The 20,792-nt window shown below is 42.3% G+C and overlaps 1 protein-coding gene and 1 pseudogene across 2 annotated transcripts in view; one reads left to right on the forward strand and one right to left on the reverse strand.

Moving 5' to 3' along the window:
• LOC106884080 (MAM and LDL-receptor class A domain-containing protein 2) overlaps positions 1–20,792 on the reverse strand; it is a 139,662-nt gene that overhangs the window by 109,935 nt on the left and 8,935 nt on the right. The window contains exon 1 of one of the 2 annotated variants that reach the window (XM_014935299.3): positions 2,077–2,117. The exons of the other annotated variant lie outside the window; for it this stretch is intronic. The gene's annotated coding sequence lies outside the window, so the exon portion shown is untranslated. Of the gene's footprint in view, positions 1–2,076; positions 2,118–20,792 lie in introns of those variants that run through there. 2 annotated transcript variants of the gene reach the window in all.
• On the forward strand, positions 9,385–10,450 carry LOC149136470 (uncharacterized; annotated as a pseudogene).

Below are 20,792 nucleotides of genomic sequence, written 5' to 3' on the forward strand. Positions count from 1 at the left end.
CGAAAAACAAAATGATTGATATAAAAATAGCACAAATTCAGAATAATAATACTTTCTGGCACCAGAAAAGACACTACAGGCACACAAATCTTAATCCATAATTCCAAAAACTGAAAATCTTTGAAAAATCTTTGAAAATGTTTAAATTAGAGATAAAAAATACACTGGTAATTTTATGGTCTATCTTTATCACATTTCATTTAACAGTTTACTATAATAAAAATAAACCATATTACTCGAAGATTTTTTTAATCTCACTGAGAATGAATATTCATCACACAAATTAACAATGCTGTACAATACATTTGCTAGGCTGTGTTTACATACTTTTGCTAGGCATTTGGTACATAGGTATCTTGTTTAATGTGTATTTTTACATTATCTTAAGCTAACTAGTGGTAGTTTTCTTGCAACTATAGTAATTTGGCAAAAATGTCTCCATTTCCTACTAGGATTGGCCTGTCAATACCTTGTGATGGGATCATCAAAACCTAAGTTCAACCAATGATCAAGACGTGTTAATCAGAATTTTGTTTTCGAAGTTGAGGGATCAACTTAGCTATTTCTAGAAACTAAAACTTAGGATATGAATAGACTGTACTACCATTCCCCAAATCTGAAAAATTCCAAATTCCTAAACGTGGTTAGCTAGGTCTTGGATAAGAGAGTGTGTACTTCTACTAACATAGTCAGTACTAGCTACTACAGCATAACAAAAAAACTAAACACAACATCGAACTGATGAAAGAAAACAAGAGTCACTGAATTAACTGTTGGAATGCAACATGACACTTCTAGTAAGACAGTAAAGAAAAAAGAAAGAAAATTCACAAAAGAGCCATTCAATGCTATCAACAGGTGGGGTGAGCTGGCAGAAACATTAGCACGCCGGGCGAAATGCTTAGCGGTATTTCGTCTGCTGTTACGTTCTGAGTTCAAATTCTGCTGAGGTCGACTTTTATCCTTTCGGGGTCGATTAAATAAGTACCAGTTATGCACTGGGGTCGATGTGATCAACTTAATCTGTTTGTCCCCTCTGTGTTTAGCACCTTGTGGGCAATAAAAACATAAATCATAAATGCTATCAACACTCAAATCAACCAAAAAGTTAAAACAAAACTAACAAAAAAAAATAGGCATCTGAGGGGGTGATGCCTTTTTTTACTGTATTGAAAATGTTTTATGTAGGATGTGTGCGGTGCCTAGTAGTGCTATTTTTTTCTCTGTGTGTGTGTGTGTGTGTGTGTGTGTGTTTTGTTGTAGTGAAAAAATACTTTTTCTCAGAATATTTTACACAATAATTTTTAAAGAAATATGGACATCTTTCTTACTGCTAACCTTTCAACTTCAAATTACATTTGTTAATTGTTGGAAGTCAAGTAAACTGAGATGTACATATACTGTTATTATATAGAGTGGAAGATCAATATAAAGTTTTGAACTCATCTTGTGGTTAGTAATCCATTACCTTAAATTTGATGCCATTAAGTTTTTAAACATTATTTTACTGGGTTTAGTCTTTTGACTGTTGCTATGATGGGGTATTATCTTCATAAATTTACTTGATCTTAAAAACATCAATACGTATGTCAATCTGGTATTTATTTTATAGATCTCTGCTTGATAAATTGCTAACTTTGAGACATAGTAGGACACAATATTCGATTTAACAACAAATGTAAACACACACACATATTAGGCGCAAGAATGACTTAGTGGTTGAGAAGTTTACTTCCAAACCACATGGGTTTCATGTTCGGTTCTTCTGCCTGGTACCTTGGGCAAGTGTTTCCTACTATAATCCTATGCCAACCATAAACATGTGACTGAATTTGGTAGACAAAACTGCAGCATTGTTCATCAGAAAATGACCGAAAAACATGTTTATAAAGAAGAGTTGTTTGCTTCAAACTCCTCATGTGCTGATTCTACTCATAAGAAAAGAATAAATAATACAATGTGACTGTAGGCCATAACACCCAGGCAACACTGGGGTGCATTGCTAGTAAACCATAAAGTATGAAATTACAAGAATATATCATTAGTTTTCATAAGTAAAAATTTAGTATGTCATACCTTGTTGATGATCTTCGAATGACAAGTTACTTCTTAACACTGACTAAATTCTGTTTAATGTAGTCAATAAGAAGACTTTATTTCAAAACAAGTTCTGTATTTTCTCACATTGTTTGTAGTTTTTAATTTGTATGACTGTGTAGGTGTGTTTATGTTTGTATTGTTTTGTGTATGTGAATAACAGGATATGTTTGAATATGAAAAACTTAAGCGAGCTGCGCGAAAGCGCACGGCTCGTATAGTGAATGGAGAAAGCTTGGTAAGCAATGTTTGCAGTCATGTATGCTTGTCAAGGGCAGGACTCATTAGCCACCAACGGAGCCGCAAATGCAAAATATAAGTTAGTCCTAGAGCGCACAATGTTCCTGAAGGTCAGCAATGGTCTTCCTCGGTCACGAGTGAACGGCCATCATCATCATGTATGTATGTATGTATGTATGTATGTATGTATGTATGCATGTTTGTATGTAAGCAAATAAATGGATTATCATATGGGTTATCAGGTACTGCAACAGCAGTTCCATTAGGAGTCTTTATAACAATGGAAGCATGATATAGTCAGGTATGCCGTGTGTATGACTTCCATAAGATTACGCAATGTTATGCAATTCTCAACTTATCCAGCTTACCATATAAACAAGTGACATGTTGATTAATCAACAAGTGAAATTTCTAATAAGAATTGCCAACATTTAAGAAATATAAAGTGGATGAGATTACAATTTGTCAATCATGTGGTAGGATAGCAGAATGAGGGTGTAAATTAACAAATATTTGAAGGCATTTCTATTCTAAAGATGTCATTAATTGAAGTGACATGGTTAATAAATTCTCTCATTATTTATTCACTTACTTAATCCTTCTTGATAAAAGTTCGTCTAGGAATTATTGCAGAACATTAGAATATAAAAATGAATTAATGGAGATTCAGCTAATTGAAAATAACTGAAAGAAAACTGCAGATTAGCAAAGGTCTCTGTAAAATTTCAGAAGAGACAGAGGGAAGAAGGAAAGAAAGGAAAAAGAAAGGAAATAATTATTATGCAGAAATAGTCATATTCACATTACCAGCGATCATAACCTATAAACATTTAAATAGAAACAGAATAGGAAGAGTCAAATAGAGAAAGTGGTCAACAAATGGGCAGGAAGAAAGTATTGGCATAAACAAACAAACGTGCATGCTAAACTAATGAAAGTAGTTAAGACAATAATCAGTGTCAGTATAAAAATATAAATTTATAAATTTATGTTACTTAAATATGAAAATTTATAAAGATCAGTTATATAGCTGTAATGAAGCTACAAGTTGTCACCTTCTTCTCTCCCTCTCCTCTGAATACAAGAGGGAACTCGATGTATAGGCTGAGTGAATGTTGGGCTGTGTCACAGGCCAGTTGGGGAGAGACACAATGTAGAAAAGGAAAGTTGTATCTTTTCAGATATCATCAGAAAAAAGTAATTAAAATTCATTAAGATAACAGATCTATCAGACTTTCAAAGAGGTCAAATTGTTGGTGCTCGTATGGCAGGCGCTAGCATAATGAAAACAGACAAAATGTTTGGTGCATCAAGAGGTACTGTCTCGAAAGTAATGACAGCCTTTGAGAAAGAGGGAAAAACCTCCTCGTTGAAATAAAACTCTGGAAGAAAACCAAAACTTTCAGATAGGGACCGTCAGACTCATACACGAATTGTTAGAAAGGATCACAAAAGTACAGCTCCCAAAATTACTGCAGAGCTTAATGAATACCTCCAGAACTCAGTTTCCACAAAAGCTGTTTGCTGGGAGCTGCACAAAGCCAGATTTCATGGGAGGGCTGCAATCAGAAAACTACTACTTTCAAAAACGAACATTGCAAAGCATTTAGAGTGGAGTAAAAACCTTCAGAATTGGTCCCAAGAGCAGTGAAAGAATGCTATTTTCTTGGATGAGTCATCCTTTACCTTATTTCCGACCGCCGGCCGAGAATACATGTGGATACAGCCAAAAGAAGCATTTGACTCAGACTGCCTTCTTGCAACTGTTAAACATGGAGGAGAATCTGTGATGATCTGAGGTGGGGTGCTATATCTTGGAAATCCACTGGCCCAATAGTTTCCCTTCGTGGCAGAATTAATAGTCAAGACTACATAAGCATTTTATCTGATCAAATTCATCCTATGGTTGTGGAACTGTTTCCGGAGGGAAACAATCTTTCAGCATGATAACGCACCAATTCACACAGCTAAAGTTGTTACTGAACAGCACGAGGAACATTCTAGTGAAGTTGAACATCTTATCTGACCACCACAGTCCCCAGATCTTAATATTATTCAACATTTTTGGTGCACTTTAGAAAAACAAATAAGGAGTCGATATCCTCTACCGTCATCACTACAAGAACTGGAGACTGTTTTAAATGAAGAATGGACAAACATTCCTTTGGAAACAATTCAAACTTTGTACAAGTCCATACCTTGTAGAATTCAACCTGTAATTATGGCCAAAGGCAGTCCTACTCTATATTGAAATAAACTTGTTTGAAATTTTAAGGTGTTTCCATTATTTTGTCTAACCCCTGTATATATATATATATATATATATATGTGTGTGTGTGTGTGTGTGTGTGTGTGTGTGTGTGTGTGTGTGTGTGTGTGTGTGTTTGTGTGTCTATGTTTGTCCCCCCACCATTACTTGACAACTGATGTTGGTGTATTTACATCCAAGTAACTTAGTGGTTCAGCAACAGAATAAGTACTAGGCTTACAAAGAATAAGTCCTGAGGTCAATTTGTTTCACTAAAGGTGGTGCTCCAGCATGGCCGCAGTCAAATGACTGAAGCAAATAAAAGTATAATTAACTCGTTCATACACACTCTCACGACACCCACCTTCATTGTCATTACTGCCATCCATATGATGGCTACTACTCATCTCCGTTATTACTAAATTCATTCACATAATCATTATGCTCATCAGGGCAGACTGAGCCATCAGTCAATCGAGCACTGCCTGGGACCCTGGAGCTCTGAGGGGCCTGCACTCTACATGTTAGCTCTCTTTGATATCAACGCTAAGGAACCCAGCGAACAGTTATGCCCGAGGGCCCCCTAATACTGGGATGAGGTGGTGAGGCACGACCTTCGTGCATTGGGCCTCACTGAGGCGATGACTTCTGACCGAGACCTTTGGAAATATGCTGTGCGTAAGAAGACCCGGCAAGCCAAGTGAGACCTAAATATATGGCCTCAGCCAGTCCACTTACGCGTACCTTCCTTCATTGGACACTAAACTCCACTTGCGAAGACCTGTGGAGGCAAGTGAAATCGAAATCCAATTAAACTGGAAACTAAACCCCACTTGCGAAGACCTGTTGAGGCAAGTGAAATCGAAATCGAGTTAAATTCGACGACTGGCACCCATGCCAACGCCGTCTCTTTCATTGGACATAAAACTCAGCTTGCGAAGACTTATTGGGGCAAGCGAAATCGAAATCATGATGGCACCTGTGCCCGCAGCATGTATATGGACCTTCGAGTGGGATCGTTACCGGTGCCCCTGGACTGGCTCATGTGCGGGTGACACATGAAATGAAATGCGCCATTTTGGGCGTGGCCGTTGTCAGTGCTCCCTGGACTGGCTCTTGTGTGGGTGACACATGAAAAACTTTTCGAATGAGATCGTTGCCAGTGCCCCTGGACTGGTTCTTGTGCGGGGCCGTTGTAGGACTTTCGAGCGAGATCGTTGCTGGTTCCCCTGGACTGGCTCATGTGCGGGCGACACATGAAATCTTTCGACCGAGATCGTTGCCGGTGCCGCTAGACTGGCTCATGTGCGGGCGACACATGAAATCTTTCGAGTGAGATCGTTGCCAGTGCCCCTGGACTGTCTCTTGTGCGGGTGACACAAGAATTTTTTCGAGCAAGACCGTTGCCAGTGCCCCTGGACTGGCTCTTGTGCCACTGTAGGATTTTCGAGCGAGATCGTTGCTGGTTCCCCTGGCCTGGCTCATGTGCGTGCGACACATGAAATCTTTCGAGTGAGATCGTTGCCAGTGCCCCTGGACTGGCTCTTGTGCAGGTGACACATGAAATCTTTCGAGTGAGATCGTTGCCAGTGCCCCTGGACTGGCTCTTGTGCAGGTGACACAAGAAATTTTTCGAGCGAGACGGTTGCCAGTGCCCCTGGACTGGCTCTTGTGCGGGGTCGTTGTAGGATTTTCGAGCGAGATCGTTGCTGGTTCCCCTGGACTGGCTCATGTGCGGGCGACACATGAAATCTTTTTTTTTTTTTTTTTTTTGTGCGGGTGGCACATGAAATGCACCATTTTGAGCGTGGCCGTTGCCAGTACCGCCTGACTGGCCTTCGTGCGGGTGACACGTAAAAGCACCCACTACACTCTCTGAGTGGTTGGCGTTAGGAAGGGCATCCAGCTGTAGAAACTCTGCCAAATCAGATTGGAGCCTGGTGTAGCCATCTGGTTTCACCAGTCCTCAGTCAAATCGTCCAACCCATGCTAGCATGGAAAGCGGACGTTAAACGACGACGACGACGACGACGATGTGTGTACATATATGTATGCATGTATGCATATACATATATTATTTATATTATTTTATATATATATATATATATATGTATATTGGCAGGCATCTTTCAGCTTTTCTTTTGTATTACTTTTTAAATTGTCTTGTGTTTAAATCTACTAATTACCAGAGTTGTTTTGGTGGCTATAAAATTTATTATAGCATACTAGATGAGAGAATAGAAAATAGAAAGACAGTTAACTGAGAGAAAAAGAAACAAACAAAGAAACGAATCACTCCCAGCTCTGAAACTGGTTTCTTTATACATTCATCGTAACACTGGGATTTTCACTGGTAACTCATACAAATTGTAATACATCCTGAAACCAGTATTTTAGCCAATGATTTTTAACTGAGAATATCTTTTTTTTTGCTGTTATTAGTCTTTGTTCCTGCATGCATGTGATGATGATGATGTTGATGATGATGATGATGATGATGTTGATGATGATGATGATGATGATGTTGATGATGATGATGATGATGATGTTGATGATGATGATGATGATGATGTTGATGATGATGATGATGATGATGATTTCTTTTATTTCTCACTAGGATTAAGGATGAGGGTGACAATACAAAGACAAACATATAACGGAATGCTAAAAAAAGGATAAGTATATATGTAGTATACATTAAAAAAAAAAGAAGTATACATAGTATATAACACTAAGTGGGGTGGAAAATGTTATAGTGATGGGATCCTCCTGACACAGGAAGATCTCTAAATATAATAGAGGAACACCACCATCCAAAATACCATGGAGAGTGTATAGAGGAAAAATTGATACCAGATAACATTGAAAGTCAAAGTGACATCTGGAGCAAAAACAAGGAGCACAAGAAGGATGCTGAATGGTTGCAAGAACTGAAGCAAACAGTAGTCTGTGCAACTCAACACCTTGTTAGATGCCGACCAAGTAACACCAGAGTGGTTGACATTGGGTGGGACAGTGTTGTGCTTGAAAAACATCGAAAAAGACAATACAGTAGACAATTACAGGCCGATATCCAGTTTGTGACTTATGTGGAAATTATTGACTGGAATACTCGCAGAGTCAATGTACGAACATCTGGGGGAAAATGAAGTCCTGCCATATGAGAAGAAGGGTTGCAAGCGTAAGTGCAGAGGAACCAAGGATCAACTCCTGATAGACAAAACTGTACTTAGAGACTGCAAGAGGAGGAAAAGTAACTTAGCCATGTCATGGATCGACTATCGTAAGGCATACGATATGATCCCACATTCTTGGATTATAGAAGTGTATGAACCTATTTGGTATTGCATCGAATGTTGAGCAATTGCTTGGAAAAAGTATGGCGAATTAGAGGACGGACCTGGCAGCATACAGAAGACGTTTAGGGACAGTAGAAATTAGGAGGGGACATCTTCCAAGGGGACTGCCTGTCTCCACTGATCTTTGTACTGTGCTTGATACTACTAACACTGATTCTGAGGAAGGCAAAAGCTGGGTATATATTCAAAAGCTGCCAGCAAAAAGTCAACCATTTGTTATTCATGGATGACATCAAACTTTATGATAAAGATGAAGCCTAAGTCAGTTCCCTCGTTGATATGGTGTATACCTTCAGTGCTGATATCAGAATGGAGTTCGGACTGAGAAAGTGTGGTGTGTTAGTTTTGAAGAGAGGCAAAGTCAAATGTATGGACAGGTTAATGATACCGTTGGAGGAGGTTATGAAACGAATAGAAGAGATGGGCTATAAGTACTTGGGGATTTTGGAAATGGATAAATTGATGGAGAGAGAAATGACAGAAAAATTTAAGGTGAAGTACTTGCGCAGACTGAGATTAATCCTTAAGTCAAAATAAAATGGACAGAATAAGGTCGAAGCTATCAACACCTGGGCGGTTTCACTCCTTAGATATGGAGCAGGGGTAATTGCATGGAGAGTAGACGAACTAAACAGCTTAGACAGAAAGACAAGGAAGTTGTTAACTAGATATGGGTCACTCCACCCAAAAAGTGACACAGACAGACTGTATGTACCAAGAAAAAGAGGGGGAAAGAGGACTTATTGGATGCGAACACAGCATTGAAGCAGAAGATAACAACATAGCATGGTATGTAAAAAATGCCACAGAACTGCAATTATTAGAAGTAAGAAGGTCAGGCATGTGTTGGATAAAAGACTGCAAAGATAAAGCACTGTACAAGAAATTGAAAACGAATGAAACTGAAAATAGGTGGGTAAAGAAAAGAATGCATGGTCAATTTCATAGGGATGTTGAAGATAAGACAGAGAAAAAAGATGGCTGTGGATGATTAAAAGTGATTTAAAACCGGAAACGGAGACTCTAATCTGTGCTGCCCAAGAGCAAGCACTAAGAACAAACTGCAGACAACACAGCAGAAAGTGATAAGTGCAGAATCTGTGGACAAAACGGTGAAACCGTATGGAATATTACCAGCCAATATACGCCACTAGACTAGAAAGAATATAAGAGACGCCACGACAATATAGCCAGGCTTGTCCACTGGACACTTTACCACAAGTATGGACTTGACAGAGCAAAAAATTGGTACGATCACAAACCTGAAGGCATCGTCGAAAATAGAAATGCAAAGATCCTATGGGATTTCATGATTCAGTGCGACCAGGAGATAGAGAATAGGAAGCCAGACATAGTCTTAATTGAGAAAGAAAACAAACTATGCTGGATCATAGATATAGCATGCCCAGCTGACAACAAGGTGTGGTGTTTGGGCTGTGACGAGCTATGTGTTGTGGTGGAGAGGGGTGAGGCAAACAGAGGTGAAGCCAGACCGGAAGGGCCAAACCGGAAGGGCCAAACCGGAAGGGTCAGATCGGAAGTCGGTGACACGCGGTCGAAGGCTAGCACGTGGGGCCAGTGAGAAAACAGCGACGTTACGAGAAAGACGTGTTCTGATTAGGAGCGATCGTGTACCCCGCTGCGGTCGGCAAGGTAAGGTCAAACGCTTCATTCTGTCCTTTTGCTTCTTGTTGTCTTCTTCCTCCATCGCACCACAAGCTATTTCGGCCCATAAGAAAAAAAAATTATGAGTGTAGTCAGGATTGCTAGTGATATAATTAAGCCGTTTTGCGGCGACACGGACGTAGTCGCATGGCTAAAGAAGATGAAACTGGTCGCGAAGCTCCAAGGAATATGCGACTTGGCAAGTTTTCTACCGCTCTACTTAGATGGTCCGGCGTTGGCGCTATTTTTAGAGATGGAAGAGAGGGACCAAGTTAGCGCGGAGAAAATAGAAATCCGCTTGATGGAGGCCTTCGCAGAAGGGATGTTCGAGGCGTACGCTCGCCTGGGGAGAGCGAAGTGGACCGGCGAACAGGTTGACGTGTTTGCCAACGAACTTAGGAGGTTGGCTAGACTGGCGGGGTACGAGGGAGAATCGCTGGATCAAACGGTAAAGTTGGCGTTTGTGACTGGGTTTCCTGACCACCTGTCGGTCGAATTGTAGAAACTGCCGGACGTGAGTACCATGCCCATGGCAGATATAATATCGAGAGCTCGTATGTTAGTTTCCTGTCGTAGGTCGTCACCGCTGGTAGCAGCGGCGACAGCAAAAGGTGGCCGGCCAAGGAGTGGCGGAGAGGGGTCGAACAAGGAACGTGCGCGTCCGTTCAAAGGTCAGTGTTTCCGGTGTCAGGGCCCGCACATGGTGCGAGACTGTAAGTTACCTAAGCCTGAGGTCATCTGCTACCGTTTTCGTGAAACGGGACATATAGCTAGCGAATGTCTGCAGGGAAACGGTCTAAGAGAGACTACTGCGCCAGCGGTCTCCCTTTCAGATCATTAACGGCGCAATTTTTTCTACCCATTGTTGATGTGCTAGTGGATGGGAAGATGTCACGTGCCCTTGTGGACACGGGCTGTTCAACGACCCTGATGACTCCGGGAGTGGTAGAGACGTGGAGTGAAGAAAGCAGTGTGAGGGCAGTCGACGGAAGAGAGGTACGCTGTGAAGGCATTACTGACGTGCAGATTGAGGTGCAGGGAGCAAAGCTAACGCTGCAAGCAATTGTAGTTGGCCGCTTGGTGGATGAGATTGACGTGGTGTTGGGGATGGACGTGGCGTTAGGATTGCAGGAGATGAGGTCACGTTCGGAAGCGTGGGGGCATCGTGCGCCGTGAGTCGGGACAGCCAGGGAGAGCAGAGCCCCGTCGAGGACAGCGCCGCTTACACCATCGAAGACAAAGATTTTTAGGCGGCGCTTGATGGTCGGACGTGGACGATAGAGTGGCGATGGAAGGACGAGCCTCCACTACTAAAGAACAGGGTGAGCTGCTACCAGCATACGTTGAAAGGTCACGCCGGCGTCGAGTTCGACGAGGAGGTAGAGAGATGGATCAAGGAAGGAGTCCTTGTCCCGTGGAAAGAGGAGGTGGTGAGTGGAGTGCTGCCTCTGATGGCGGTGGTGCAGCCGACGAAGGGAAAAGTCAGACCGGTGCTGGACTTTAGGGAGCTGAACGACCATATATCGTGCCACACGGGAGGCGAGGCAACGGACGTTTGCGGTGAGACGTTACGTGTGTGGAGACAGTCGACCAAGGCAGCGACGATCGTCGACTTGAAGTCGGCATATTTGCAGCTCCGTATGAGTGACAAGCTGTGGCGATACCAGCTGGTGCGGTACAAGGGCCGGACGTACTGTTTAACCAGGCTGGGTTTCGGGCTGAATTCCGCTCCGAAAATTATGGCGATGGTGCTCAAATCCGTCCTAGGGAAAGAGGAGAGGATAAGGAAGGCCACCAGTTCCTACATCGACGACATTTTGGTTGACGAGACTGTAGTGCCAGCCACCGAGGTAGTGAGACACCTGGAGAGGTTCGGGCTGATTGCGAAGCCGCCTGAGTCGATGGTGGGGGGAGCTGCGCTGGGGCTGAAGCTACAAAAAGACAGATCGGGCGAGCTGGTGTTCCGGAGAGGAAACGAAATCCCTGAACTGGGCACCAGCGTGAGTAGGCGGGAACTGTTCTCGGTGTGCGGGAAGCTGGTGGGACATTACCCGGTTGCAGGATGGCTTCGGACAGCATGTAGCTTCATCAAGAGACGAGCCGAAGGAGCAAAGTGGAATGACAGAGTTGGGAAGAAAACGACCGACATGATGCAGGAAGTCTTGGTCAGAGTGAGAGCAGAGGATCCAGTGAGGGGCAGTCTATTGACCCTGCTCCGGGCGTACATGAGGCGGGAAGTATTCCAGTGGCCCACAACTGGAAACGACTGGCAGTGGACGTAACACGCTACCGACAGGGGACGTACCTCTCAATGGTTGACTGCGAACCGGGGCGGTTGGCCATATGGAGGGAGATGAAGACGAGGACTGCAGAGGAAATCGCAGGAGTGTTAAATGGGATATTCCTGGAACGAGGCCCCGTGGATGAGCTGCTGCTGGATAATGGCGCTGCATTTCGCTCGGAGGTGCTGAAAGAAATGCTTGACGGGTGGCAGGTCAGCCGCTTCTTCAGGGCGGCATACCGGCCAAGTGGAAATGGAGTGGTGGAAAGGCATCATCGTACCATCAAGACCATGGCAGAGAGGGGCCACATTTCGCCAATCGCTGCCGTATTTTGGTACAATATGTCGCCCAGGTCAGGACAGGCTGAGGAGTCGGTGCCACACAGGGCAATATTCAGGTACGAGTGGAGGCACCCGTGTATTGCATCGATGCGACTCCGGGGAGAAGAAGAGCACACCTTCGTGCAGATCGGGGAAGAAGTTAGGGTAAACCCCCCAAATGCACGGTGCACATCACAATGGGGGAAAGGAACTATAACCTCCATCAATTCAAAGAACAACGTCTCACTCGATGGTATGCCACGCCATGTTTTGGATGTGCGGAAGATTGTCAGTGCTTCAGAGGATGGAACCAGCTGCAGTGGGCAGGATGATGAAGACAGCAGCAGTAGGCAAGATGATGAAGGCAGCGCGCCAGGAACTCAGGCCAGTCCCGGGGTCGCACAGCGACCACAGAGGGAGCGGTACCCTCCTCCCTGGTTGGCTGATTATGAAACCAATTAAGGTAGTTCGGGAGCGAGGAGTGAGTGGGAGAGCCGGTTGAATGATCTATAGATCAGGGGGGCGTGTTGTGTTTGGGCTGTGACGAGCTATGTGTTGTGGTGGAGAGGGGTGAGGCAAACAGAGGTGAAGTCAGACCGGAAGGGCCAAACAGGAAGGGTCAGATCGGAAGTCGGCGGTCGGCAAGGTAAGGTCCAACGCTTCATTCTGTCCTTTTGCTTCTTGTTGTCTTCTTCCTCCATCGCACCACACAAGGTATGTGATAAGGAAGAAAGAAAAGTAGAGAGATATGACAGGTTAGCTTGGGAGGCAAAGCAGTTGTAGTCGATGAAAAAGGTAGCAGTAGTACCAATAATTGTTGGAGCCCTGGGAACAATGAGCAAAAATTTCGAGAAATAGGGGCTGCAATAAGGGTGGAGCACTTGCAGAAAACAACACTGCTCGGAACCACTCGAATACTCCGGAAGGTGCTCGAAAAATAAGAGGTGTTACCTTAGTTTACTGGTAGTGAACAGCTGACACTGTAATACATCTCCAGAGTTAGAGCTGGTCAAAGGCAATAATAATAATAATAATAACAATAATAATAATAATCTTTTCTGCTATAGACACAAGGCCTGAAATTAGGGGTGGGGGATACACAATTACATTGACCTTAGTATTCAACTGGTGCTTAATTTATCAACCCCGAAAGGATGAAAGACAAAGTCAGCCTCAGCGGAATTTGAACTCAGAAGGCAGCGATGAGCACAATAACACTTAGCATTTCTCCCGGTGTGCCAACAATTCTGCCAGCTCACCACCTTAATGAGAAAAAGGTATTGGAGGGGTGATGTATACCCTGTGCACAGATGATTTTTTGTGCAAATTATAGTGTGGATTACAATGTGTTGCTTACCCATGTTTTCTAATTGAACTGTTACCATTATAGGTATCTATGCTTCAGTGAAATTAAGAAATTAACTCATAAATAAGCAAAACCCTTGAATCGATCACTGTACACTCCACCACACACGGAGTCACATATCTATGTATGTATTTATGTATGCGTGTATGTATGTGTATATGTATGTATGTATGTATGTATGTATGTATGTATGTATGTATGTATCCACACATGTCTATGTGCATAGGTACACTATGATCTATAAACATGCAGAGGAGGGTTGATTCAAATGATAAAGCACGTGAACAAAATAATATGACCACTTGCTTATCAGGAAATTTGTAAATTCGATTTTTAAATGTTTCTTTTTCTAGATATTACCATTATAGGTATTTATGCTCCCGTGAAATTAAGAAATCAAGTAGTAAATAACCAAAACCCTTCAATCCATAATTGCACACACGCGCACACACACCCACACACATTCATGCACACAGACACACAGACACACACCACACACACACACACACACACACACACAGTGGCATGTCAATGTATGTATTTATGTATGTGTGTACCCACATGTGTCTACACGCATAGATACACTATGGTCTATACACATGCAGACGAGGGTTGATTCATATGAGAAAGAAAATGAACAAAATTATATGGCCACTTGCTTATCAAGAAATTTGTAATTTCAATTTAAGAAAAAATTTTCTTTCTTTGAAGTATTACTAGCTATTATACATCTCTTCTGGAGGTTGTCCCTTGTCATGGTGGAAGAGCTTGTGTGTTCCAACGATACTGAGAGCAACGATACTCAGTGGTGGAGCAAGCAGAGGAGGGCTATCTCAAGCCCTCAAGGATCAACTCTGGCAGAAGAGGGTAAAGCCTGGCGGGCAGTTGTGACAAAGGTGGATAGTCTCCGGCAGCTCGCTGCAACCAGCCTCATCAAGACTGCACGTCTCAATCCTTGAGCCGCAGTGGAGAAGTTCCTGGCCAAGTGTGTGCACATAGCCATCACAAAGCCATGATCACCTCAAACAATTTACTCAGGGAATGGCATTCCATATCTTTTTCATTCATTTCTATGCTTCTTAAATTTACCTGTTTACTCTAGAGGTAATAATCATATTGTGATTACTTCCTGTATGAAATGACAAACGTGTGTGTTTCTCAACCACAAAAATTAGAGGTAAGATGTCCTTCAATCTTCATTTGAATAACAAAAAATATAGCAAGGATATAACAAGCATGACACATTACATCATAAGAAATAGGATGGCCAGTGTTGGACTGTTGGCTGAACAATGAAATGTTTACTCAGTAGCTTACGTAGGTTACGTAGCTTATCAAGAATAGGTATGAGAAAATTAGGAGGAAATGGTTCTGAAAAAAAAATAGGCATTTACAAATATCAAAAGGAGGCACATATCAGAATATCACATACACCACTAGGTTCCAGTCTGATTTGGGCTTGGTTTCTATGACTGAATGCCCTTTCTAATGCCAACCACACCTAGTGTAGTGGGTGCCTTTTATGCGTCAACAGCATGAGTGCTTTTTTGTGTCTCTGGCATGGGTGCTTTTACATGAAACCAGCACAGATGTTATGTGTCACTGACACCAGCCGCAATTATGATTTCACTTGGCCTGATGAATCTTCCCAAGCACAGCAAATCACCTAAGGTCTCAATCACTTGTTATCATCTCTGTGGGACCCAACACTTATAAAGGCTACTGAAAAGGTCATAACACAATTGATCAGGAAGAGAATAAACCTAGTTGAAATGCAATTCAACTTTATACTAGGGAGAGGTACAACTGATGCTATCTTCCTAGTGATACAACTGCATGAAAAGTACATGGATAAAGTAAACCATTGTACCTAGCATCTGTTAACCTTGAGAAAGCATTTCACAAGGTTCAGTGCTTTGTATTCTGATAGTCATTAAGGAAAGTAGGGGTAGATGAATGAATGCCTCACAAGAGGTATGTAAGCCATGTACAGAGATAGAGTCAGTGAAGTGAGAGATAGCAATGAGTACAGTGAAGAACATCAAGGCTTAGTTCTTTGCTTCTTTTATTTTTGTAGAGGGGGCTGAATGCCCTTCCTAATGCCAATTTATCGACCCCGAAAGGATGAAAGGCAAAGTTGACCTTGGCAGAATTTGAACTCAGAACATAAGACAGATGGGATAATGCTAAGCATTTCACCCAGTGTGCTAACGTTTTTTTCAAGTTTGCTGCCTTAAGGAACATGATCTATTGGATGAGTAATGTTAGTGTACATGAACAATATAGCACAAATAATCTGAAAGAAATATTGAATACAAGAGCAATCAGAACAAGTATGCATTAGAGAAGATGACAACAGTATAGGATGATGACAGCTGTATAAAAAAATGCAGAGTACACAAAGCAAATCAAACCTGCAAAAGACATGAAAGTAGAAGACTTGGGATGGTCTGGTTAATATTGATCTTAAGATGCTGAGCCCCTAGAAGGGTATGGAAACAAAATCAGTGATTCACAGCGCACAGCACTAGAGAAGATCCAGTTACGTATACAAGTATGATATAGTGAATATAAGAATTATGATAGTGATGGAAGCTGAGGGTTGTGGACTTGTTATGGAAAATATCTTTGTTAAACCTTCATCAACTGTTCGCTGGATCTATGACCTGAAGTGCATACTCTTGTTAAGCATCTCTCTCTTTTCCATGATCCAGTCTCATCTCTTTGTCACTAATCTCCCCATCACACACCCTCTCTCCACTCACTTGCCTTCCCTTACATTCTGCTATAGTCCATTCTACATCACATATTCTTCTCATCATACTCTCTGTATACCTGATTTTTGTTGCCAACCTTCTCACTCTCCTGACAATAATGCCCTCTCCTATCCACTCTCTCTTCTCCCTGTTTCTCCTTTAATACTTTTACTCCAGACCTGTATTGCTTCTATTACCCCCCCCCCTCTCTATCTCCTTCCCTCTTACTCTCTGTTGCCTCTATCATACTTACACTCATTTTCTCTAATACCCACTAGCTATGTTGCCTCATGTGGAGACTTGATTGAGTAGTGATGACTTTTTTTAGTCTTCTGGCAACCTCAATAATAAAAATACACCCAGTACATTTTCTAAAAAGTTTCATACCAAGAAGGGTACCTAGATGTAGAAACCATGTCAAAAATGGAAAATAAAATTGAAACATGATACTCTAATCCATCCAACCCATGCCAGCTTTGGAAAGTGGATGTAAAAATAATGTTAACTAATTAATTGATTAATTCATTAATTAATTTTACCCTTTTACTTTTATTAATATATATATATATATATTAATATATATATATATATATATATATATATATATATATATATATATATATTTATAATGGACTTCTTTCTCTTTCTCTTTGCCAAATCTGCTCATAGGGCTTAGGTTGGCCCAGGGCTCGTGGAAAAGACACTTGTCTACAAGTACCATGCAATGGTACTGAACCTGAAAATCATGTGATTGGGAAGAAAACATGTTAACCAAGTCTTTTACTTGTTTCAGTAATTGGACTGCAGCCATTTAGGAGTTTTATAGCCAAACAAATCGACTCCTGTACATATTTTTTTAACTCTGGTACTTATTATGTCCGTTTCTTTTGCCAAATCACTAAGTTACAGGGGACGTAAATGCACCATCACCTGTTGTCAAGTGAGGGACAAACAGGAACACAAACACAAACACCTATTGATTTGTGTCTCTGGGTCCTTATAGCCCTCTAAAATCACTTTGTTATACTTGTATGTACATGCAAGATCCTATCCCTCCCTCTTCTGTGGTACTACTTGGCTACTATATTCACCTGAGAGCAGAATCATTCCCCTCACTAATGGTCTCCTACAGTCTCCTGTAGTCCTTATTATCCATATCCTACCCCCATTTCAACCAATCACTTCCTCCCTCTTTCAGTGCCTTCAGCCACTGTTCTCGCTCTGCCTTTGCTATAATCCATTTGAAACATCTCTCTTATCTACCATCATTCTCAGTGCTCTCCTATATTTATTTTTCATGACCCATCCACATACTATAGCCCCATATGTAGTCCTATGTCTCCCGCTCCACTGCTCCTACACTTTGCGCATACTTTCTTTTCTGTTCTCATTCCGGAGGCACTCCTATATCTCTCGAGTAGCCCCTTTCCATACAGGTATTTCCCATCATCTGCCCAACACACCCACCCATGCTCATCACACGCTACACTAGCCCTAAATCTCTATATCCACATGTTTACTTCCCCTTACACTCCTATGAAAGCATCTACACACTCTCATATCTCATCCTATGATCTATTCTCTGTATATTTCCTTCCTGATCCTTGAAAGTTTGCTCTAGCACTCCATCTCTAACTTCCTCTCATCTCCTTCAGCTATGCATCTCCTTTATAACAAGAAACCTATGCTTGTCCTTCTATCATATTTTAGCCTTACAACACCTGGTATAAAGCCACCCGTCTCCACCTTACCCTCCCACATACTTCCTCTTAGTAAAGGGAGCTTTTTCTCTTTCCTTTCCCTCTATTCTTTCACGTCTTGCAAGTTTCATGGCAACTTCATTTGTGTCAGTGGCACATAAACGATACTTCATACACTCTGTGAAGTGGTTGGCATCAGGAGGGACATCCAGCCATAGAAACCATACCAAAGACGACATCAGAGCCTGCAGTTTACTGGTTTCCTGTCGTACAGTCTAGCCCATGCCAGCATGGAAAGTGAACATTAAATGATGATGATGATGATGATATAAGCAATCACACACACACACACACACATACACACACACACACACACACACACAGCTAAGCTGTCATCTATTCTTTATCACTAAAGCCTGCCTGGTGACTAAGAATGGTATATTCCCTCCTCTCTAACCTTACTATTTGCAGACGTTTGTCTCTTGAAAACTTTTTGTGGGATCGAGGCTAACTAATTCGTTGGCTTGTATATACCTCTTTCACTGACATGTAGAAGATCCCTTTTCGTTCTATCAAGTTCCCGCGAAATTCCTTTTTTAAGATGCAGATAAGTATCTCCTAAGAACCCACTCGCTTTCCCCAAATTTACAAAACCCAGAAACGAAATTCCACTAAGCGACATAACCTTCTGCGTAAGATAGAGTTCTCGTTCCATTCCTGGACACAACGGGTCGAAAGGGAAATAACTCCATCTTGCCCTGAATAGTTAGCGCTTTGCAGAATTTTGTTTCATGGGTCTCGTTTTCACAACCTTGGCTGACCAGTACTGTATTTCTACCTCCACGACAGATTTAATGTGCCTCCGAATAACAAGTCTAACAAATCACCTATGTGGCTATAAGAGTTATAGGTGCGAAACCAGTTGTAATTCTCTGATCAACAGCAACATTAAATGTTACTACTCAAAATATTTAAAAATGCTATTTTTCTCAATTATGAATAGATGATCGATATGTATGTATATATATATATATATATATATATATATATATATATATATATATATATATATATCATCATCATCATCATTATCATCATCATCATCATCATCATCATCATCATCATCATCATCATCATCATCATCATCACCGTTTAACGTCCGTTTTCTAGGCTGGCATGATTTGGACGATTTGACTGGGGTCTGGCAAGCAGGAGACCGCACCAGGTTCCAATCTGATCTGGCAACGTTTCTACAGTTGGATATCCTTCCTAACGCCAGCCACTCCGAGATTGTAGTGGGTGCTTTTTACGTGCCACCAGCATAGGAGCCAGACGGGGCGAGTGGGGTGGCATCGGCCACGTATGGATGGTACTTTTTACATGCCACCAACACGAGGAGCCAGTCAGGCGGCACTGGCAACAACCGACGCATGAATGGTGCTTATTGCGTGCCACCACCATGGGAGTCAGTCAGGTGGCACTGGCATAGCCACAACTATAATTTCCATTTGATTGTGGCTTGATTTGATTTTGATTTTGATGTACTTGATTCAATAGGTTTCCTCAAGCATGGCATGTCGCCCGACGATCCAAAAGTACTTTTTTTTTAAGTGGGCTGTTTATGCAACACTGGTGTAGGCTACAGCTGTGATCTCACTTTACTTGCCGGGTCTTCTCAGTCACAGCATATCTCCAGAGGTCTCGGTCTTTCGTCATTGCTTCTATCTGGCCCAAAATCTTGTTTCCCAACCACGTTCGAAGGCCGTACTTCACTACCTCATCCTGTGTCTTCCTGGGTCTCCCTCTACCACGAGCTCATTCCACTGTTTGGGAGTGACACTGACATTACACATCCAGCAGATCATACTAGCCTCATTTCTTTTGAGCCTACGCATGTCTTCAGCAGACACGGCCCGTGTTTCACTGCCATGAAGCATGGCAGTTCGCACACATACATCGTACATTCTACCGTTCGCTCTGAGCAAGAGGCCCTTTGTCCCCAGTAGAGGTAGGAACATTCTGAACTTTGCCCAGGCTATTCTTATTCTAGCGGTAATGGTCTCTGAGTATCCACTCCCACTACAGACTTGGTCACCTAGGTAGTGAAAGCTATCAACTACTTTTTGTTTCTCCCCTTTGCATGTGATGGAATCTGTTTTCTGAGCATCTGTGGTGTTTATTGCCCCTGTGCATCTGCCGCACATGAAAGCTATCTTCCCGGTTAACCTTTCTTTGATGTTGCTGTTCCTCTTATGCATCCATAGCTTACACTGGGTACATCTTACAAAGTTTCTACCTACACATTTACTACAGATCGAGCAGGGCTATCTGCCTGAAGCGGTTTGTGATGTGTTCGCCTTCCTACTTACTAGGACTTTGGTTTTTATGACATTGACTCTAAGGCCCTTCGAGTCTAAGCCTTGCTTCCACACCTGAAATTTCTTCTCTAGTTCTGGTAGTGACTCTGCTACGAGAGCCAGGTCATCAGCATAGAGGAGCTCCTAGGGGCAACCTGTCTTGAATTCCTGTTATTGCCCGGAGGACTATGATGAATAAGAGGTGGGGTGACGGCTGATCCTTGGTGGACCCCTACTTCTACCCGGAATTCTTCACTATACTCATTGCCAATCCTAACCTTACTAACGGCATCTCTGTAAAGGGCCTGTACTGCCCTTATTAAACATTTGTCAATCCCTACTTTCCGCATTGCCCGCCAGATAAGGGATCGAGGGGACCCTGTCAAAAGCTTTCTCCAAGTC

Source organism: Octopus bimaculoides, chromosome 3, assembly GCF_046866305.1.
Source record: "Octopus bimaculoides isolate indiv1 chromosome 3, ASM4686630v1, whole genome shotgun sequence".
Lineage (NCBI taxonomy): Eukaryota > Metazoa > Mollusca > Cephalopoda > Octopoda > Octopodidae > Octopus > Octopus bimaculoides.